We start from the raw sequence: 23863 nt of genomic DNA, 5'->3' as shown, positions 1-23863 counted from the left end.
CAAATAGAGTTAAGGAGAATCCAAAGGGTTTTTACAAATACATTAAGGACAAAAGGGTAACGAGGGAGAGAATAAGGCCTTTCAAAGATCAGCAAGGTGGCCTGTGTGTGGAGCCACAGAAAATGGGGGAGATACTAAACGAGTATTTTGCATCAGTATTTACTGTGGAAAAGGATATGTAAGATATAGGATGTAGGAAAATAGATTGCGACATCTTGAAAAATGTCCATGTTACAGAGGAGGAAGTGCTGGATGTTTTCAAATGCATAAAAGTGGATAAATCCTCAGGACCTGATCAGGTGTACCCTAGAAGTCTGTGGGAAGCTAGGGAAGTGATTGCTGGGTCCCTTGCTGAGATATTTGTGTCATCAATAGTCACAGGTGAGGTGCCTGAAGATGGAGTTTGTCTAACATGGTGCCACTGTTTAAGAAAGGTGGTAAGGACAAGCCAGAGAACTATAGACCAGCGAGCTTGACATCAGTGGTGGGCAAGTGTTTGAAGGGAATCCTGAGGGACAGGATATACATGTATTTGGAAAGGCAAGGACTGATTAGCAATAGTCAACATGGCTTTGTGCGTGGGAAATCATGCCTCACAAACTTGATTGAGTTTTTTGAAGAAGTCACAAAGAGGATTGATGAGGACAGAGTGGTTGATGTGATCTATATTGACTTCAATAAGGCGTTTGACAAGGTTCCCCATGGGAGACTGGTTGACAAGGTTAGATCTCACAGAATGAAGAGAGAACTAGCCATTTGGATATAGAACTGGCTAAAAGGTAGAAGACAGAGAATAGTGGTGGAGGGCTGTTTTTCAGACTGGAGGCCTGTGACCAGTGGAGTGCCACAAGGATAGGTGCTGGGCCCACTTACTTTTGTCATTTATATAAATGATTTGGATGTTAGCATAAGAGGTATAGTTAGTAAGTTTGCAGATGCAGTGGTGGAGGGTTGTTTTTCAGACTGGAGACTTGTGACCAGTGGTATGCGACAAGAATGGGTGCTAGGTCCACTATGTTTCATCATTTATATAAAGGATTTGGATATAAATATAGGAGATATAGTTAGTAAGTTTGTAGATGACACCAAAATTAGAAGTGTAGTGGACAGTGAAGAAGGTTACCTCAGATTACAATGGGATCTTGATCAGATGGGCTAATGGGCTGAGAAGTGGCAGATTGAGTTTAATTTAGATAAATGCGAGGTGCTGAATTTTGGGAAAGCAAATCTTAGCAGGACTTTTACACTTGATGGTAAGACTCTAGGGAGTGCTGCTGAACAAACTTACATTGGAGTGCAGGTTCATAGCTCCTTGAAAGTGGCGTCACAGGTGGATAGGATTTGGTAGGATAAGAAGGCGTTTGGTATGCTTTCCTTTATTGGTCAGAGTATTGAGTACAGGAGTTGGGAGGTCATGTTGCGGTTGTACAGGACATTGGTTAGGCCGCTTTTGGAATATTGCATGCGAGTCTGGTCTCCTTCCTATCGGAAAGATGTTGTGAAACGTGAAAGGGTTCGGAAAAGATTTACAAGGATGTTGCCAGGGTTGGAGGATTTGAGCTATAGGGAGAGGCTGAACAGGCTGGGGCTGTTTTTCCTAGAGCAAGGGAGGCTGAGGGGTGACCTTGTAGAGATTTATAAAATCATGAGCGGCATGTGTATGATAAATGGACAAAGTCTTTTCCCTGGGGTGTGGGAATCCAGAACTAGAGGGCATGGGTTTCGGGTGACGGGGGAAAGATATAAAAAAGGCCTAAAGGGAAACTTTTTCACGCAGAGAGTGGTATGTGTGTGGAATGAGCTGCCAGAGGAAGTGGTGGAGGCTCATATAATTGCAACATTTAAAAGGCATTTGGATAGGTATATGAATGGGAAGGGTTTGGAGGGATATGGGCCGGGTGCTGGCAGGTGGGACTAGATTGGGCTGGGATATCAGGTTGGCATGGACGGGTTGAACCAAAGGGTCTGTTTCCGTGCTGTACACCTCTATGACTCCATGACTGTATTGTTAAAGTATTTTTACTTGAACATCAACTACAAATATCTAACTGTGGTAAACTAAATAATTTAGTAAGCAATGATTGTGAATGAGGTTAAAGGGAGAAATAAAAGAGATAGAAGACTGAAACAGATGAGTAAGATAGTTAATAACTGAGTAGAAAGCTTAGAATAAGGATAGAGTTATCACTTGATTAAAAGAAAAACCTTATATTTTTATGAAGATCACCAAGGAAGTGCAGTCAGAGCCAAATCCACGGTAATCACTTGTAGCAGGCTGAAACAAAAAAGAAAACACAATAATGATAGCAAATTCAATAGTTAGAGAAGCACACTGGTGTTTCTGCAGCCACAGCATGACTCCAGGATGTATGCTGCCTCCCTGGTGACAGGATCAAAAATGTCAGCTCACAGCTACAGAGTAACATGAGAGAGTAGAGTGGACTATGAGTAGTCACTGCCCACACCAGAACCAGCAACAGAGGTAAAAAGAGGATTTCAGACCTATTGTCAGAATTTAGGGAATGAAATAGGACATCAAATCAGCTATTAGGAACTCTAATATATTAATCTCCACATTACTCCCGGTAATACACTTATTGTGTGCAAAAAGGAAGATGGAGCATATAAATGCTTGACTGGGATGACGGTAAGGGGGAAAACTTTAGATTCTTGGGAATTCAAATCAGTACTGGGAGAAGGAATCTGATCAAGCCAGGAATGATAGATATAAATAAGGTCAGGACCAATTTCCTTGTGTAATTTGCTAGTGCTATGGAATTTTTAAACTCACTTGGTAGGAGTGCATCAACCAAAATGTCAATACGAAATAGGTACACCAAGAGTACACTGGAATAGAACAAAAGCACTCGAGTAGTTAATAATATGGTAGAGGGTAAATAATAAAGTCTAAATTAGATTTACCAGTTCCCATGCATGTATGTGAATGCCTATATGGTAAATAGGGTTGGTGAGTTATAGATGCAGATTGTAATGAGGAAATATAATGATAACAGAGATCTGTCTCAAAGAAAGGCAGGACTGGATACAGCATACTATTGAAAAGGTAGAAAGGAAGTAAAGGAAGAGGAATGGTTGCCCTATTAATTAATATGAACGTTCAACTGGTGGAAATAGAGAATACCCCAGAGAGATCTAAGGCAATCTATTTGGCTGGATATCAGGGACCTATAAAGTGAAGTTACATTGCTCACTATAGTCCGTAGGTCAGCAACAAGTGGCAAAGCTATGGAGGAACAAATTTACAGGACAATTGAGAAATCAAAGTATGAGATACATCATAATGAGGGAGTTTAACCATCAGAATGCAGACTAGGATAATAATGTAAAAGCAGAAAAGGCTAGGAGCTTCAGGAGGACATGCCAAGTGCAGCATCAGGCATGTCTAAAAATAAGCTGTCGCCTGGTGAAGCTAAAATTCGGCATACAGGTATGCCAAGCATTGTAAGTGGTATGTAATAACAAGAGCTAAATTAATCCCCAATCAATGATCAGATCTGAGCTCTGCAGTTCTGCCACTCCAGTCATGAGTGGCAGTGAGCAATTAAATAATTAACAGGAGAAACAGGCTCTACATAGAACATCATCCTCAATAATAGAGAAGTGCAGCGCATGAGTGCAAAGGAAAAAAAATACTATATTTGCATTCATCTTCGACCAGAAGTGCCATGTGATTCATCTCTGCCTCTTCCTGGGGTGCCCAGCATTATAGTTGCTAGTTTTTAGCCAGTTTAATTCACTCCACATGATATCAAGAAACTGCTTGAAGATACTGCAAATGCTCTGACAACATTCCAATAATAATATTGAAGATTCATGTTCCAGAACTAAATGTGCCCCGATGCCAAGCTGTTCTAAAATAGCAATAAAACTGCCAGCTACATAGCAATGTGAAAAATTACACAGTTATGCCCTGCACACAGAAACAGGACAAATCAACCTGACCAATTACTGCATCATCAGTCCATTGCCTTTTGGCAAAGTGATGGAAATTAACTTCATCAGCTCTAACATAAGATCAGAAAATAGGATGTTTGCTGATGTTTATACAAAGTTCAGCAACATTCATGACTCCTCAAATACGGGAGCAATCCATGTCTGTCTACAACAGGCAGCACGGTGGCACAGTGGTTAGCACTACTGCCTCACAGCGCCAGAGACCTGGGTTCAATTCCCGCCTCAGGCAACTGTCTGTGTGGAGTTTGCACATTCTCCCCGTGTCTACGCCGGTTTCCTCCGGGTGCCCCGTTTCCTCCCACAATCCAAAAATGTGCAGGTCAGGTGAATTGGCCATGCTAAATTGCCAATGTAGGGAATGGGTCCAGGTGGGTTTATCTTTGGAGGGTCGGTGTGGACTTGTTGGGCTGAAGGGACTGTTTCCACATTGTAAGTAATCTAATCTAATCTAAAGATATAGCTTGATAGATGGAATGTTATAGTCACAACACAGAAGTGCCTGGCAATGGCCATCTTCAACAAGAGAGAATCCTATCATGTAGCCTTGACATTCAACGGCATTGCTATCACTGAATTCTCCACTATCAGCATCCTGGGAGCTACCATTGACTAGAAACTAGAAATTAGCGTCAAAAAGTGTGGTGCAGGAAAAGCACAGCAGGTCAGGCAGCATCCAAGGAGCAGGAGAATCGATGTTTCGGGCATAAGCCCTTCAGCAGCATTCCTGCCTGACCCGCTGTGTTTTCCAGTGCCACACTTTTCAATTCTTATCTCTGCCATCTGCTGTCCTCCCTTTCTCTTAGAAACTGAATTAGACTAGTCATATCATCACTGTGTCTTGAAGCAGTCAGAGGCTGGGAAGCTGTATCTTTTGATCCTCCAAAGCCTATGTACACAGCAAACAACGAGCCTGGAGGCTGATTTGGAATAAGGAATTAATATAAGTCTGTCAGTGATGTAACTGGTAAAATAATCAAGATGTGCTGAGGGAAAACTCTGAGATATAAACTGCTAAACAAACAGTATTTTGTTAATGTTATATATACTAACATAATCTATTACAGAGAATTGAAGTTAATATGACTGTGTCCAGATTACTGGTAGGGGAGATGAAGACAATTGATTCATTCAGCACTTCAGGGGACTGCAATAAATTGAGCCTTACATTAAAGACAGAGTGGTCCAGGACATAGACCATTTCTCCGTGGTATTCCCATCACAACCAACATGATTAACTATTGTCAATTTGCCCACTAACACTGAAGACGTTTGTCAGTATACAGGGCAAAATATCCCACTTGACTGGCACTATATTCCCCACCTTCAATTTTCACTTCTTCCACCACCAATGAACAGTGGGTCAAGTGTGCATTTGTCCAGACACCTAAAGTATTTAGCATTGTTAAAGAAGAGGTATTGGTTAGCTGTCTGTGCTTAAACTTGATTTGACGCCAGGAATGGATAAGATACATCTGATGATTCTGAAGGAAGTGAGAATGAAATTGTCGATCTGTTGACTGTATGTTTTGAATTATCTTTAGACTTGGATGGTACTGAACAAAAGTGATGTTTGCCAAATTTTTACTACAAGCCAATGAATTTAACCATAGTGGGGAAAAGTTTAGAGTCAATAATTTGGGAAAAAATTAATATTTTGGCAAATGTTAATTGGAGAAAACTGACATGACTTGTTAATGCAAATTGTGTTGAACTACCTTGCTGATGTTTTTTTTAAATGATATTACAGAGGGTTAATGATGTTATGTACATGGGCTTCCAAAGGTTTTTTGATGTATAGTAAACAAGTAAGTCAATATACACCAGGAATAGAAGGACAGTAGCAATATGGGCATAAAATTGGCTGAATAATGGGAAATGGTAAACAATATTTTTTTCAAAAGTGCAAGTCCCTAGAATTTCTGATCCCTGATTTTCCTAGTATATATTAGTGACGTAGATTTTGGCATAAAGAACAAATTCACAAAATTCACCAATTTTTTTTTTTTAAATTAGAAATCTGAGAACAGTGTAAAATTTCAAAAGGGCATGAATGAGCAGACAAGTAATAGATGATAAAAGGGGACCTTTTCATGTTTGCACTATAGTGTAGTTGGGCCTCAGCTATTTTCAAGCTATGTTAATGCCTTTGGCAAAGATACCAAGAATATGCATCCACTGGTCATGGGGAAAAAAAAACTGTAAAGGGATGTAAACATGTTAAGTAAGCAGGCAACAAGATGTCAGATGGAGTAAAACATAGAGAAGCGTGAAGTACTGTGTACAGTTCTAGTCACCATACTACAGGGAGGATATTATTAAATTGGAGAGGTTGAGAAAAGAGTTACCAGAATGTTGCTGGGCAGTTGGGTTTTGAGTTATAAGGAGAGGCTGGATAGCATCAGTCTTCTTTCACTGGAGCATAGGAGGTTGAAGGATGACCTTTTAGAGGTTTATAAAATCATGAGGGGCATAGATAAGATGAATAGCAAGTGTCCAAGTTCAAAACTAAGGGGTATATTTTTCAGATGAGAAGAGAAAGATTTGTAAAGGACCTGAGGGGCAATTTCTTTCACACACAGTGGTTTGTATGCAGAATGAATTGCTAGAGAAAGTGTTAGATGCAGGTACAGTCACAACATTGAAAAGATATTTGGACAGATACATGAATAGGAAAGGTATAGAGAGATTGGGACCAAACACAGGCAAGAGGGACTGGTTTAGTTTGGGAAGTTTGGTCAGCATAGAAGGGTCTGTTTCTGTGCTGTAAGACTCTATAGGTCTTGCTACAATTGTCATGTTTTGGTAGGAACACAGCTGGTGTTCTGCGAACAGTTTTGGTCTCCATATTCAATTATTAGTCTACTTGTTTTGGAGATAGTACTATGAAGATTCATTAGATTCTGGGATAAGGATTGTTTTGTGATGACAATCAGAATAAATTGGACCAATGCTGTCTGAATGCAGGTGATCTAATTGAAACTTGTAAGATTCTGAAGGATTTTGGGGCTCTCTTGTGGTGCAGTGGTAATGTCTCTACCCCTGGACTGGGAGGCCACACAAGTGCCACCTGCTCCAGGGGTGTGTTGTAACATCTCTGAATAGGTTAATCAGAAAAAGCACCTAAATAAAAACACTGAAGGAGTTTGGCAGGATAGTTGCAGGGGTTGCATCCTCTTGCTAGAACATGTAGACAAGGATAGTAGATCAGATATGCAGGTAAAGGATGAGACATTTCCTCACTCAAAGGATTATGAATATCTGGATTTCTCTATCCCAAAGAAATTGCATGCGCCATTTTTGAATATATTCATGGATAGGACTGGGCAATCCTTGGTATATTCAGGAATCAATTGCTATAGACAGGAAAGTGTTGAAGAAAAAGATGGGAAAGCTGGTGTAAAGAGTCCTTTGCATCACAACTCCTTTATTTTATGTTTTTATGTGCTTACTAAGATGCGGCCATTGAACTGGCTCCTCCTCATGTTCTCTTAATCAGTTTTCTCTTTAGGTTCTTGAGAATTTTGAGGACAACTCCATGTGAAACTACAGGAAGGCTTTCTGTTTCATTCATTGAACAGATCAGGTGCAGCACAATCGGGTGTTTGTTGAATCTGCCCTATTTGTTGTTCTGTTCCAAGTTCAGAAGGACATCCTATTTACAATGTGACACCCGTTTTACACACTTGACAATTAAATGTCAGTTAATACCAAATTTGAGGCTCAGATTCATTTCACTTGGGTTACTTAACAAGCAGAGAAGACTTATACTGTCTACTTCCATCGTTTATACCACTCATTTCAGCCTCTTTCACAAAAGCTTTGTTTAAAACTCCCTGAATCGAGAAAATATGAGAACGGATGTAAATTATGGTGTTAGAGCAAATCCATTTATTCCTTATGCAAACTGAATCTCATTGATATACCACTGGCAAGCATGTCTATTTTGTTTGAAATGTGGTTATGATATTGGTTGGTGGAGTTTGATTTTTTTAATGATTTCAATAAACTGTTGCCAGTGAATAGTCGAGAAAATTCACATATGTAGTTTTGCTAGTTTGAGAATTCCCAATCTCAGCAGCCCCTTTGGTACTGAGCAGATACAAAGCACTTGCGGACAGAACAGCCTCCTCTTCTGATATAAGCAAAGTCAAATGCTTTATGGTTTAGTTTGTAAGGTTTGTATAAGCAAGGAAATTTCCCATTGAATTCCTCATTAGTTCATACTAATTTGCAGAATACACTATTTGTAAACTGACGGGTGACTTTGAAAATATTTCAAGCAGTAACTCTCCTAGAAAGAGCAGGTTATTTCCAGGATTTTTGCATAAATATTTATATATATTAAAAAATCAAGAATTTAAAATTGTATTTAGCTGAAAATTAAATGGAGATTCAGAATTCATGCATTTCTGTGTGCAAGGGACAAATTCTTTCCTCTTGTTCATTCATGAGTGTGTATTTTCCAAATCTCTTGATGCAGAGAAGGTTTATTTTCTTAATACATTGTAAATGTGAACATCTGCTTAATATTTATGAATGATATGGCAAACAGCTGTTTTGTGGGAAAGAAGCACAAATCCAAAAGTAATCCCAAAAGCTGTTCATTTGTATGTTTGTGAACAATGATTTAGGTCTTAACAGACTGGAGTGGTGTTAATGGTAAAAGTTACATTTATGTCTTTGTTTTACATCTTGCACATCAGAGAAAGTATAGATTCAATGTTACAGATAGAGATTATGCTATTGCCTGGTTCAAGGCTGCATTTATCCATCTGCATTTTTACGATATTTAGCATCCTGTGGACCAGGCATACAGGATCCCCTTCTTTTTCATCCTGCTTAGATAATAACAATGACCCTGGTAATTCTTAAATTTATTTTCTAGATCATTTAGGTAAGGCACGAACCTCGACCATATCCAATATAAAACATCTAATGGACAATTTGCTGAAGAACAAAGAATATTCTGATCAACATTTATGCTCCAATCATCCAAACAGAACCACGGTTCCTGGCCACTAATTTCAAGATTATTTGTTTTTCTTTATTCTCCCCGTGCACAGTCTCCTTGTGTCTGCATGGGTTTCCTCTGGTTGCTCCGGTTTCCTTCCACAGTACAAAGATGTGCAGGTTAGGTGAATTGGCCATACTAAACTATCCATAGTGTTCAGGGATGTGTAGGTTACGTGCATTAGTCAGGGATAAATGTAGAATAATAGGGTAGGGGAATGGGTCTGGGTAGGTTACTCTTCAGAGGGTTGATGTGGACTTGTTGGACCAAAGGGCCCTACACAGTAGGGATTCTATATCTATATCTTAGAACAGCACAGCACAGGAATAGACACATTGGCCTGCCATATCTTCACCAACCATGATGCCATTTTAAGCTAATCTTATCTGTCAGCATATGGTCTGTATTCTTCTATGTCCTGTCTGTTCATGTTTCTGTTTAGATGTCTCTTAAACTTTGATAACGCATCTGCTTCTACCATCTTCCCTGGCAACGTGTTGCAGGCACTTACCACCCTCTTTGTAAAAAATAAAATTTCTCACCAATCTCCTTTGAACTCTTACACTCTCACCTTAAATGTATGCCCCCTAGTATTTGACATTTCTAACCATCCACCCTACCCATGCCTATCACAATTTTATGTACTTCTGTCAGGTCACCTCTCAGCCTCTGATGGTCTACCAAAACTGATCCAAGTTTGTCCACCCTCTCCTTATAGTTAATACAATCTAATACAGGCAATTGGTAAACCTCTTCCGCACCCTCTCTGAAGCCTTCACATCCGTCCTATAGCGTTGCAACCAGAACTTCACGCAATTCTCCGAACCTTCATACTCAATGCCCTGAATGCTGAAGGCAAGCATGCCGGACACCACCTTTATCATTTTATCCACTTGTGTTGCGACTTTCAGACAGTTATGGACTTGCACTCAGGATCCTTCTGCATATCAGTGCTTCTAAGACACCTGCCATTTGCTGTATACTTTCTTCTTGTATTTGACCTCCCAAAATGCATCATCTCACACATGTCTGGATTAAATTCTCAACTGTCACTTCTCTGCCCAACTTTCCTGCTGTTTGCTTTGACAACCTTCCTCACTATCCACAACTGCATCAATTTTTATGTCATCTATAAACTTACTAATCAGACCACTTACATTTTATACATTAAAAAAAAACAAAGATCCTATAACGGATCCTTGTGAAACACCATTGACCTATGGTTAAGCCAGTTTTGTATCCAACTTACCAACTCACCATGGATTCAGCCTGCTATGAGGCACCTTGTCAAATACTTTAGTCAAGATTACTTACAGTGTGGAAACAGGCCCTTCGGCCCAACAAGTCCACACCGACCCGCCAAAGCGCACCCACCCAGACCCATTCCCCTACATTTACCCCTGCACCTAACACTACAGGCAATTTTAGCATGGCCAATTCACCTAACCTGCACATCTTTGGACTGTGGGAGGAAACCGGAGCACCCGGAGGAAACCCATGCAGACATGGGGAGAATGTGCGAACTCCACACAGTCGGTCGCCTGAGGCGGGAATTGAACCCGGGTCTCTGGCGCTGTGAGGCAGCAGTGCTAACCACTGTGCCACCGTGCTGCCCACAAAGTCCATGTTGACAACACTGATTGCCCTACCCTCATCAAGCATCTTCATAACTTCCTCAAACAACTCAAATTTGTAAGACAAGACCTTCCGGCTTAAAGCCAGGCTGTCTATCCCTCATAAGTCAGTAAGGCATTGGACAAGGTTCCCCATGGGAGACTGGTTAGCAAGGTTAGATCTCATGAATACAGGGAGGACCAGCCATTTGGATACAGAATTGGCTCAAAGGTAGAAGACAGAGGGTGATGGTGGAGGGTTGTTTTTCAGACTGGAGACTTGTGACCAGTGGTATGCCACAAGAATGGGTGCTGGGTCCACTATGTTTCATCATTTATATAAAGGATTTGGATATAAGTATAGGAGGTATAGTTAGTAAGTTTGCAGATGACACCAAAATTAGAAGTGTAGTGGACAGTGAAGAAGGTTACCTCAGATTACAATGGGATCTTGATCAGATGGGCCAATTGGCTGAGAAGTGGCAGATTGAGTTTAATTTAGATAAATGCGAGGTGCTGAATTTTGGGAAAGCAAGTCAGAGCAGGACTTTTACACTTAAAGGAAAGGTCTTAAGGAATGTTGCTGAACAAAGAGATCTTGGTGTGCAGGTTCATAGCTCCTTGAAAGTAGAGTTGTATGTAAATAGGATAGTGAAGAAGGCATTTGGTATGCTTTCTATTATTGGTCAGAGCATTGAATATAGGAGTTGGGAGGTCATGTTATGGTTGTACAGGACATTGGTTAGGTCACTTTTGGAATATTGTGTGCAATTCTGGTCTCCTTCCTATCAAAAGGATGTTGTGAAACTTGAAAGGGTTCAGAAAAGATTTACAAGGATGTTGCCAGGGTTGGAGGATTTGAGCTATAAGGAGAGGCTGAATAGGCTGGGGCTGTTTTCCTTGGAAGGTTGGAGGCTGACGGGTGACCTTATAGAGGTTTATAGAGGAGCATGGATAGGATAAATAGACAAAGTCTTTTCCCTGGGGTGGGCGAGTCCAGAACTAGACAGCATAGGTTTAAGGTGAGAGGGAAAAGATATAAAAGGGACATAAGGGGCAACCTTTTCTTGCAGAAGGTGGTGTTTGTATGGAATGAGCTGCTAGAGGAAGTGGTGGAGTCTGGTACAATTGCAACATTTAACAGGCATCTGGATGGATATATGAATAGGAAGTGTTTAGAGGATATGGGCCAAGTGCTCGCAAAAGGGACTAGATTGGGTTGGGATATCTGGTCAGCTTGGTCTAGTTGGATTGAAGGGTCTATTTCCGTCCTATACATCTCTATGACTCCAAGTCCATTCTTTTGCAAATGCAAGTAAATCTTGTCACTAAGAATATTCTCCAATAATTTCCAGACCACTGATGGCAGGCTCACCAGCCTATAATTTCTAGCATTGTCCCTGTTGACTGTCTTAAACAAAGGAATAACATTGACTGTTCTCCAGTCTTCTGGGATCTTGCCTGTGGCTAAAGGGGACACAAAGATCTCTGTCAAAGTCCCAGCAGTCTCTTCCCTTGCCTCCTTCAGTATCCTTGGATAGAATCCAATAGGCCCTGGGGACTTTATTTACCTTAATGTTTTCAAGACACCCAATACCACTATCTCCTTGACATGCCCTAAGATATCAATATGCCCTGCCCTAATCTTGCCATCATCCATGTTCTTCACCTTGATGAATGCCAATGTTAAATATTCATTAAGGACCTCCCCCAGTTCCTCTGGCTTCGTACACATATTTCCCCTTATGCCGTTGAGTGGACTTATCCTTTCACCACCTACCCTCTTGCTCTTAGTATACGTGTAAAATGCCTTGGGATTCTCCTTAATTCTACCACCAGGGACATGTTATGGCCTCATCTAGCCCTCCTAATTTATTGTTTATGTTCTGTCTTGCTTCCTTTATATCCTCAAGGACATGTCTGAGTTCAATTTCCTAAACGTTACATATGCTTTCTTTACCATTTTGCTAAACTTTCAATATCTTTTGGCATCCAGGGGATGCCAAAAGATGGTTTCCAGCATCTGCAGTCATTGTTTTTACCCTGCCTTAAATTGTTACACTCCTTGCATTAAAGTGAATACACTTCAGACTGTCAGTCCTGCTGTGTCCATTAACCTGGCCTTGCCTATTCTTCCTAATACACTTCATTCAACATGTACCTTCTGCTCAGTCACTCCACATGCTTACCTACTGCTGTTTCCCATACCCCTGTCACATTAGTTCAAATATTCCAGAATGTCACATGCAAAGCACTAAGAATATTGGTGTCCCTCCAGCTTAGGGGCAACCTGTCCTCCTTGTACAGGTCCCTAATGTCCTGAAAGGTATCCCAATGGTTCAGATAATCTGAAGTCTTCTCTCCTATATCAGCTGTTTAGCCAAGCATTCAACTGTGTTGGCTTCTATTTCTGACCTTGCTAGCAAGTGACATAGGGAGTAAGGCTAAGATTACAATTCTAGAGATTCTGCTTTTCAGGTTTCTACCTAACTCGATGAATTCCTTTTGCAGGACTACATCTCTCTCTAGTTATATCAATATGGACCTTGGCCTCTGGCTGTTCATCCTCCCCTTTCATAATGTCTATGCCTGCTCAGAGACTCTGGCAGCAGCGAGGCAACACATCATCCTGGACTCTCACTCATAGCCACAAGAGTGTTTATCCATGCCCCTGACTATAGAATTCCTTACCACTATTGCTCATCTGCACTTTGGCATTGTTATACAACAGGGAGTGTCAATTGTGGCACCACTGATCTGGCTGTTGCTGCCTTCCCCTAAGAGGCCATTCTCCTAAACTGTATCCAAAATAGTATACTTGTTTGATAGCAGAATAGCCACAGGGGACTCCTGCACTACCTGTCTGCCCCTCCCCTGTAGGTGGTTGCTACTTTTCCCACTATTTCAGCAGCAGTTAACAAATCAAACTTCTTTTATTAACCATAAGCCTGAATGACCTGAAAATATTAAAAATGCGCATCTCTTTCCATGCATAGTTTGCCTAAAGGGGTTTAAAAGTCAATCACAAAGTATCGAATTAGAACCAAATGGAGGTAATAAGTTTCTTGAAAGACACCAGAATAAGCATTTTCAACAATTAGTCAGCATTCATGGTCTTGTTTTTTCACATTGTGCTGCCCCACAAATTATAGGATTTATTGACTGTTCTTTGCCACCGACAATGTATTGTGGCTGGAGTGTGTATGACATTACTATCCTTGTGTATAGTCTGCCAGCATCTCCCTCTCTTGTGATCATAATTACCAATCAGCATAGAGGAGATTGTGTGTGCAGGTGTAACTCAGTCAATCTCACTGATCTGAGTCAAGAGTGTAGTGCTAGAAAAGCACAGCTGGTCAGGCAGCATCTGAGTAGCAGGAGAATCGACGTTTCGTGCATAAGCCCTTCATCAGGAATGGCTATGTTCTTTTGTGTCCGATATGGTGGAGAAGAGGCGTGTGCTGAGTGTGCGACTTCTTCTGCACCACACTCTCAACTCTGATCTCCAACATCTACAGTCTCCACTTTCTCCTATTCTCACTGATCTGCCCTTTTTCTGTAGCCCTGCAATTCATTTCAGTTCAGTTCTCCAATTCCCTTCTAATGGAATTAGCCCCACCACAGTCCCAGTCAGTTATTTACAGGTCTGAACCATTCACAGTGTATAAAAGAAAATATTTTCATGCACAAAAAGTATCCTGGAATTCACATGCATGCACACACACATGCATCTGAATGTGTATTGTATAGGGCTGAGATGTCTTCCTTTTTGTTTGTTAAGCGTGCTGATCTTATCAAGAAACAAATTTAAACTTTCTAAAAACATTGTTTACATTTAAAACTTCACTCCTTTTAGGACCAATTCATTTTTTTTGTAGTTCCTTCTCTTTGATGTGAGATGCTTGCTTCAATTCTTATCCTTGATCATAGTGCTAGATCCCTCAGGTTTGGCCTCTCCTTCCTCGCTGCATTCTTTCTGACTTTATTTTGGCTTCAGTCTTTGAATTACTGCCTGTTTTGAGTTACTCTTTCTGGAACCTTCTTGTGAGATTTGGCTGCTGCCATACTTTTATTCCCACTGTAATTCTTGCTGTACTTGCCTTCCTCTTCTAAACTCACTTTTCTCAACAACACTCCTGCTCACTTTCTACTGCCACTTTAATCTGTTGGGTTTTTTGCTGATTGCAGGTGAACTGCAGTAGTTCAAGAAAGTAGTTCCTCACCACCTTCTAAAGGGCAACTAGGGACGAGCAATAAATGCTAATCAGCCAGTGACACCCATATCCTATGAATGAATAAAAAGAAAAAAAGTTCCCAGCACTGGTTCAGGTTCATTTCTTCTGTTGGGAAATACTATCCAGAAATTTTAAGTCCACTTCTAAAGAAATGTGTCTGTTTTTCTATCCACAGATGCTGGCAGGCCACCTGTGTTTCTCCAGCAATTTCTGTTTTTGTTTTAGATTTCCAACATCTGCAGATCATTATTTTATTATACCATGGCACAGTGGCTCAATGACACTGCTGGTCACAGCGCCAGGGACCCGGGTTCAATTCCCGCCTCAGGCAACTGTGTGGAGTTTGCACATTCTCCCCGTGTCTGCGTGGGTTTCCTCTGGGTGCTCCAGTTTCCTCCCACAGTCCAAACGTGTGCAGGTCAAGTGAGGTGGCCATGTTAAATTGCCCATAGTGTTAGATGCATTAGTCAGGAGTAAATGTAGAGGAATGGATCTGGGTGGGTTGCTCTTCGGAGGGTCAGTGTGGATTTGTTGGGCCGAAGAGCCTGTTTCCACACTGTAGGTAATCTAATCTAATCAAAATTCATTATAATTAGTTATTGCCTCAAGTTTGGTATTTCCATGGTCCTTATAGTGCTGAATTTTAATATTAAGGTAATGCTTTGTGATCTTCATTATCTATCCTTAAGGGTCCTAATTTACTTCACCTAAAATTGTTTGTTTTGTGTATTGTTTTGTGCTTTTAAGTTTTGTATTCATCTTTAGCTCTCTTCATTCACATTCTCCTATAAAAACTTTGTTTCTGTGAAGCTCACTTCATAAGATTGAGCTATAAACCTCCAAAATCCTTGGCACTCTTCTGTAAATCTATTGCAATGAGCTAATTCTTCAATTTTTTAAAAACTTTTGGGTCCCTCTGAATTTTGCATTGTATGCTAACCATGCCTCTCTTGGTGATCTATGCAAGGCTAGGATAACATGCTGTGGTATTTGGAATATCACTGAAGCCTTTTCCATCTTTTGTACTTCTCAAGGACTTAGCGGCAGGGGACAATATGATGCAGCTGTGAGGTAGAGAATATTGTAGATAGCACATATAGGGAGATAGTCATACTGCAGCCTAAGACTCCAAGGCAGGAAGGAATGAGTGACCACCTTAGAGCAAGAAAACTAGGCAGGTGGTATTTGAATCTCCTGTGGTTGTCCCTCTTCAAAACAGGCGTACATCTTTGGATATTGTTGAGGAGGAATGGTCTCACAGAGGAAAACAGCAACTGCCACATGTGTTGCACCACAGTTGGCTCTGCTGAACAGGGAACAGGAGTAAGAAGTGTGGGAATGCAATAGTTATAGGGGATTCAGTTATGAGAAACAGACAGGTGTTTCTATGGTGGCAAATAAGGCTCCAGGATGGTATGTTGCCGCTGTGTTGCTTGGCTCAAGGATGACTCAGAGCAGCTACTGGCCATTCTGGAGTTGGCATGTGAAGATGTCATGGTACACATTGGTAAAAATTGCATCGGTAAAAAACATGGATGAATTCCTAAAAGCAGACTATAGGGAGTTAGGAAGCATGTTAAAATTTAAAGGTAGGATTATTAACAGTGCCATGTGTTATTTACAGTAGAAGTGGAATATATCAGATGAATATGTAGTTGAAGAGATGATACTGGGGAGGGTTTCAGATTCCTGAAAGTGGGACCAGTACAAACTAGATGGGTTACAGCTGAGCAGGACTCGGACTGATGTCCTCAGGAAATATTTGGGAGTGATTAGGAAGGCTTTAAACTAAAATGGCAGAGTGATGGGCATCTATGCAAGGAGTCAAAGAAAGGGAAATCAAGAACAGGTACAAAAAACAAAGGAGAATAAGCAAAGCAGTAGACAGAGAAATCATAATGGGACTGGGACAAGAAATGTTGAAAAGCTGCACTTTCAGGTTTTAGATTACTTACTTTAGATATTCAGTTCCCATCTCTGGTCACCCTGCAACCATGTCTCATAAATCCCAAATATATCACATCTGCTTCATCTATTTGCACAATTAACTCATCCGCTTTATTGTGAATGCTCTACATATTAAGGCTGGTGGAATTCACTATCAGCAGTTGAGGCCAAAATGTGTATGATTTCAAGAAGGAGTTGAACATCATCCTTGACACTAAAGAGATCAGAGAATATGGGTGGAAAGCAGAAATGGGCTATTGAGTTGTTTGATCAGCCATGATAATAATGAATGGCGGAATAGGTTCCAAAGACCAAATGGCCTACCCCTACTCCTATTTTCTGTTTCTATGTTTAAAGTTAGAAGTCACAGCAGGTTGTAGTCCAACAGGTTTGTTTTGAAATCTCAAGCTTTCGGAGCTCTGCTCCTTCGTCAGGTGAAGTGAAGAAACACACACAGGCACAGAATTTATAGGTAGAGAGCTCAGAAGATTATACAAATGGCTGAATAATAAATCTCTGCAGATAATCAGAAGTATCAGATGGTGTGAGTAAAGTGTCAACAGCTGAATAGCAACTGAAGGGGTGACCTATAATCTGATTAATTTGAGTTAAAAATCACACAACACCAGATTATAGTCCAACAGGTTTATTTGGAAGCACAAACTTTTGGAGTGCTGCTCCTTCATTAGGCAACTAGCGAGGCAGGATCAGAGGACACAGAATTTATAGTAAAAGATCAAAGTGTCATACAACTGGAGGAATTCAAGATGGCGATGATCTAACAGGTCTGCTTTGCTGGACTCTGCACCATAATCCAGGCAGAGTGATGATTTCACCCTCCCCTTACTTTGAATGTTTAGGAAAGATGACTAAAAGAAAAGGGCTGCGTGGATCACAGCACACAGGCACTCCCCTGCAGCAATGGACACACCCACATCTGCAGCACCAATTCCTGCGGAGGTGCTTTTTGAACCCACCCGAGCAACAGAGTTTGGTCTAGAGTTCATAAAACTCCAAGAGAAGATTGAATCAGCAATGGAGGAGTCCCGGACCAGACTGGAGCTAATCTCGGCCATGCTACAAAAGAATGAGCAGGAGATCCAACATCTCGGGCAGCGCGTGGAGGAGGTGGAGCAGCGGACCATGGTGTTAGAGACTGGCAGGGTGGATTCAAGCCCTGGAAACACAGGTGCAGGCCTTGATCAAGCAAGTTGACGACCCCAAGAATTGAGGTCAGAGAAAAAATGTCCACATTATCGGATCACTGGAGCGAGAGGAGGGAAGTCAGCTGGTCAGCTTCCTGGAGCAATGGCTCCCACAGCTCTTGGGGCTGGAAGCCAAATCAGGCCAGGTGTGAGTTGAGCGGGCTCACCGGATCGTGGTGCACAGGCCTGGATCAAACCAGCGCCCCTGCCCAGTCCTAGCACAATTTCAGTGTTGCACAGATAAACAAATGGCTATGGAAGCTTCCAGAATGCTGGGGAAAGACCCACAAGCCCTGATCTACAAGGGGCCGAAAATCATGCTTTTTCAGGACTTTCCTGGGGCTGTGATCAGAAAGAGGAAAACTTATGATGAAGTAAAGAAGAGGCTGAGAATACTTGAACAATCAGTATTCTCCAAGGTACCTTGCAGTGTTGTGCTTCAGCCATGAAGGATCTATGCATAATTTTGATTCAGCGGAAAGGGCAAAGGATTTCCTAGATAACTTAAAATAGATTTTTTGGGTTAAATACTATGGACTATGTTATTTCCTTTGTTCTCCCTGTTTACTTTGTTTGCCTGACTTTGTTCCTGTAACATATGGGGTTGTTTCTTCTTTCCCTTTCTTGATATCTTTGCTAGTCCCTTTTAGCTCTCTTTTTTCTGATTGGAGCGGTCAGTTCTTTTATTGATAACAAGTGGGGTCGATGTATGGGTGGGATGGGTTGGATGCCCACTTTTAATTTCTGTGTGTATAAGATATATGTTTTCTTTGTTTCTGTTTTGCCTGGGTTTGGGGTTGGTTTCAGCTGGAAGGAGCCTCGGAGGTGTTAGTGAGTATGGTGAGTGCCCCCTATGGGCAAGGGGGAATGTCTCCAGTTATTTGTGTTTTGTTTATTTTAGGAGTCATTATTATAATTTTTTTGATAGTGTTTGTAGTTGTATTTTTTAGATCTCATGAATCTTTTCTTGTCTACACTTAGCGCATTATGAGTTGGGTTCTTCCTCTTGGGGAGTCATGGGCTGCTTTGGACGGCTATGGCTCGCTGTTCATTAAGATGGTGCACCTGGAACATAAATGGGAGTCACTCACCAGTTAAAAGAAAGAAAATTCTCTTGAGTCTCAGAAAGGAGAGGTTCGATGTTGCTCTGCTACAAGAAACTCATTTGATAAGGACCATGTAAAGATATGGCAGGGAGGGGATGGACGGGTGTTCTTCTCGTCTTTTAATTCCAAAAGCAGAGGAGTGCTATACTAATATAGAAGAATCTACCATTCCAGTTGATAGACCAAATTAAGGATGAGCATGGGCAATTTCTGATCCTCAAAGCCCTAATACATGGGGAGTATATTGAATGTTTACTGCCCCCACCCCCCCCCCCCGCCCCCAGCACGTCCCTTTATATTTTTCACTGATGCATCTTCCAGGCTGATGGCCTTTGGAGTGAGCCACAAAATTATAGGGGGAGACGTCAACTGTCTTATTATGGATTCCGAGGTGAATAGGATGCCAAGGGGTCGTCCGGGCATCTCCCTGCAATCCAAACAGTTGGTGGACCTATGTTGGGAGATGGGGTTGGTGGATATGTGGAGATGTCTTCACCCTAAGGGAAGGGATTTTACGTTCTTCTCCAACCTGCACAAGTGCCACACAAGGATTGATATATTTTTTTGCCCCACTGACCTTTTTGGTTTTGATACTAACCTGTAAGATTGGGAATATAGCCATCTCAGGCCATCTGGCAGGATATTTGGAGGTTAAGATCGGGTAACAGGATAGATACGCCGCATTGGCGGATGGATCCTTTTCTTTTGAAAGACAGTAAGTTCATTGAGTATTTCACAAGAGAATTCAAGACTTTCTGGGATATTAATTCGGGTATGGCCAGTAACCCATCTGTGCTCTGAGAGACTGCCAAGGCCTATTTAAGCAGTATAATTATCTCATACTCAGCGACCCGGAAGAGACAGAGGGGAGAGCAACAGCGCATACTTGAGGCCTGATTGAAGGCAGCCGAGATGGCATATTTTGACAGACTGTCTGTGACTGAGTTACAATGGATTACATCTCTCCGGGCTGCTCTGAACTCTGGGCTGATGCAGGCAACGAAGAAAGAGATCTCCTCCGAGAAGCAAAACCTATTTGAGCACTATGATAAGCCAGGTAGATACTTGTATATTTGGCCAGGAAGAAGAGTGTTCCTGAACCTATCATGTCTATTAGAGAGGGTACGGGTACTCCCACTCGTGAGTCCAAAAGGATCAATGCAGCACTTAGGAAATTTTATGCAGAGTTATATCTGTCGGAGGGCTATGAGGTAGGGTTGGCAAGGATGGAGTCATTTATTGAGAACTTGGATCTTCTAGGTGTAACTTTGGAGTAAGCCTCCCTTCTGAATGCCCTTCTGACAACACCCGAGATACAAGGGATGGGAAGGCAGCTCCAAAGTGGCAAACCGCCTGGCCCGGATGGATTCCCGAGTGAGTTTTATAAGGAGTTTATAAACACGTTGGCTGAGCCAATGCTGGGCATGTATACTTATTCGCACAGTCAGGACTGTGTCCCACCCTCTCTCAGGAAGTCTAATATTTCCCTTATTCTTAAGAGAAGGAAGGTTCCTGAAGACTGCGCCTCGTGCAGACCCATCTCACTGCTAAATGTGGATTTTAAAATTCTGTCCAAAACATTAGCATTGAGGCTGGAGAAGGTTTTGCCCTCTATTGTAAAGGAGGACCAGACTGGTTTCATTAAGGGTCACAGCTCCTCTAACAACATCAGAAGAGTTTTGAATATAGTCAAGGTATGCCAGTAAGGGCGATCCTGGGTTTGGTAGTCACCTTAGATGCGGAAAATGCATTTGATCAGATGGAATGACCGTGCCTTTTTTATGTTTTGGAATGGTTTAGTCTTTTGGAGGGGGGGGGAAAATGCACCAGCTAGATGGCAGTGTTGTACAGCGATCCCATAGCAGCGGTGCTCGCGAATTGCATAAAATCAGACAATTTTAGTATTGGAGGAGGCAGCCGACAAGGGTGCCCCCTTTAGCCGCTGCTGTTTACTTCAGTGATTGAGCCGCTGACAGAAACTATTCAGAAGGACCCTAAAATAGTTGCCCCAGAAGTGGGAATAAGAGAGTATAAAATCACTCTCTATGCAGATGAGGTTCTTCTACTTTTTTGGGGGTGGGGGGGTTGGGGTGGGGTAGGCTGCCCAGACTTCAAAAGATATCAGAGAGGTTCTTTATTGTCTTATGTGAGTGATTGGGCTTGTCAGGATCCAAGGTCAATATGGCTTGATATTGAGGCCTCCCGGCAAAATGTCCCCTTATTAATCTGCTATTTATGGATAGGATGAGAACTGTTGCGGAGTATTGTAAAAATCTGATTGTCATTAACACGGTCAAAGCATGGAGAATGATGCGACAGAGCAAGGGTAATTTACATAAGACCTCCCCGCTCATCCCTATAGTAGGAATACCAGGATTTTGGCTAGGATTGATTGATTTTGGCTTTAAGTTATGGGAATCTAGGGGAGTCTTCAGCTTGGGAGATGTATTTGAGAAGGAGGTCTCAATAAAAAAGTGTCATACAACTGATGTGATGTATTGAACAAACCAAAATTGCTGTTAAGTCTTTGAGCAGTTAGAATGGGATTGCAGATTTTGATTGATTAATATGTAAATTCCAGAACTTCTTTCAAGTCACAGTCCTTGGAATAACTTGAGGTTTTATAAAAAAAGTGACATCTCAGCTCAGACAATGCATTAAAGATGTGACGTTAGAGTCTATCTGTATCCCAACCTTGAGTCAGACTGTTCTGTTTCCAAAGTTGGTATTTATAAAGTGTCACATGGACTGACTGCCTACAGACTGTGTACTTTTTGAACAAAATAGTATTGTTATGCAATGCGATTCTACATTGTTGTGTATCTCAAAGGCTGGCTTGGAGAACGCTTGTCTAAAGATCAGAGGCTGAATGTCCTTGACGACTGCAGTGTTTCCCAACTGGGAGAGAACGTTTCTGTCTGGTGGTTGTTGCATGATGTCCTTTCATCCCTTGTCATAGTGTCTACATAGTCTCACCAATATACCATGCCTCCTCCAACCAATGCTAGACACCAGATACATTGACAACATTTTCTTCCTCTGGACTCATAGTACAGAATCACTGAAGCGACTACGCAATGATGTCAACAAGTTGCAACCCACCATCAGACTTACCATGGACTACGCTTCAAAATTAGTCTCATTCTTGAACACCTCAAGGATGGACACCTCACTACCTTCCTCTATGACAAGCCCACGGAAAACCTTCATGATGCTGCACTTCTGTAACTTCCACCCTAAACATGTTTCAGAAGCCATCACCTATGGACAAAGCCTGCGTATACACAGGATCTGTTCAGACAAGGAGAAATGCAACAGACCTAAAGGTGCTGAAAAATGCTCTCATAAGAATGGGATATGATGCTCAACTCATCGATCACCACGTCTCATGTGCCATGACCTCTTCAGAAGGCAGACATTGGACATGACTGATAGGGTACCCTTCATTGTCCAGTACTTTCCTGGAGCAGAGAAACTACACCATGTTCTTTGCAGCCTTCGACATGTCATCGATGACGGCAAACATCTCGCCAAGATCATCCCTACGCCCCAACTTCTCCCCTTCAAACAACTGCCAAATTACCAAGTAGACATCGTTCGCAGCAAACTACCCAGCCTTCAGGATAAAATTGACTACAACACCACACAACCCTATCACAGCAAGCTCTGCAAGACATGTCAGATCTTCGACATAGATACTACCATTACATGTGGGAACACCACCCACCACGTACAAGGATGATTTTCATGTGACTCAGCCAACGTTGTCGTCCTATGCTGCAGGCAAGGATGCCCTGAGGCATGTATATTGGCGAGACCATGCAGATACTACAACAACAAATGATAGGACACTGCACAACAATCATTCCTAATGAAAGACTTTTCCCCCGAAACGTCCATTCTCCTGCTCCTCGGATGTTGCCTGACTTGCTACACTTTTTCAGCACCACACTCCCGACCGCACAACTGCCAGACAGGATTGTTCCTTTCCAGACAGGGAACACTTCAGTGGTCAAGGACATTCTTTGGGTAAGCATCCTCCAAGCCCGCCTTTGAGATACACAGCAATGCAGGATCGCCAAACAGAAACTGATAGCCAAGTTCCGTATCCATGAAGACAGCCTCAACCATGATCTTGGGTTCATGTTGTGCTACATTTAACCCCACCGTACTGTTCTGTATCTGTGAAATGTTACTGTCTTGTTTTGGCACTATCACCTTGATAATTTGCTATGATCTCTCTACCTTAATTAGTTTGTATAGTTTTGGATTACTTGCTACTTTGGTTAGACCATCGGCATGTGACTCATACCTATCATGTTATTCCAGCCATTTGGTTTGTCTCCAGCACCACCTTATTTTTAACTTTTTGTAATTATCTCTCTGACTCAATTATTTGAACTATAGGTCATCCCTTCAGTTGCTATTCAGGTGTTGACACTTTACTCACACTGTCTGACATTTTTGATCATCTGCAGATACTTATTATTCAGCTATCGATACTCCACTCACACCATTTGTATGATCTTTTGATCTCAGCCTATAAATTCTGTGCCTGTGTGCTTTTCTTCACTTCATCTGATAAAGGAGTAGCATTCTGAAAGCTTGAAATTTCAAATAAACCTGTTGGACTATAAACCTGGTGTCATGTGACTTCTGCCCTTGTCCACCGCAGTCTAACACCTGCACCTCCACATCTATGCTTAAGCACAGAGATATATGTCATTGAATTCCACTTTTGAAACATTTTGCATGATAAAACACCTGATGA

General features: G+C 41.7%; 1 protein-coding gene across 1 annotated transcript in view; it reads left to right on the top strand.

Annotated features, from left to right (window-relative positions):
• The window catches only part of fndc1 (fibronectin type III domain containing 1), a 373864-nt gene that overhangs the window by 210826 nt on the left and 139175 nt on the right, over positions 1-23863 (top strand). The window lies entirely within an intron of this gene.

The sequence above is a fragment of the Chiloscyllium plagiosum genome, unplaced genomic scaffold, assembly GCF_037043375.1.
Source record: "Chiloscyllium plagiosum isolate Xiang-an unplaced genomic scaffold, Cpla_swu_hap1 HiC_scaffold_10, whole genome shotgun sequence".
Lineage (NCBI taxonomy): Eukaryota > Metazoa > Chordata > Chondrichthyes > Orectolobiformes > Hemiscylliidae > Chiloscyllium > Chiloscyllium plagiosum.
This window is presented reverse-complemented; position numbering and strand designations above follow the sequence as displayed.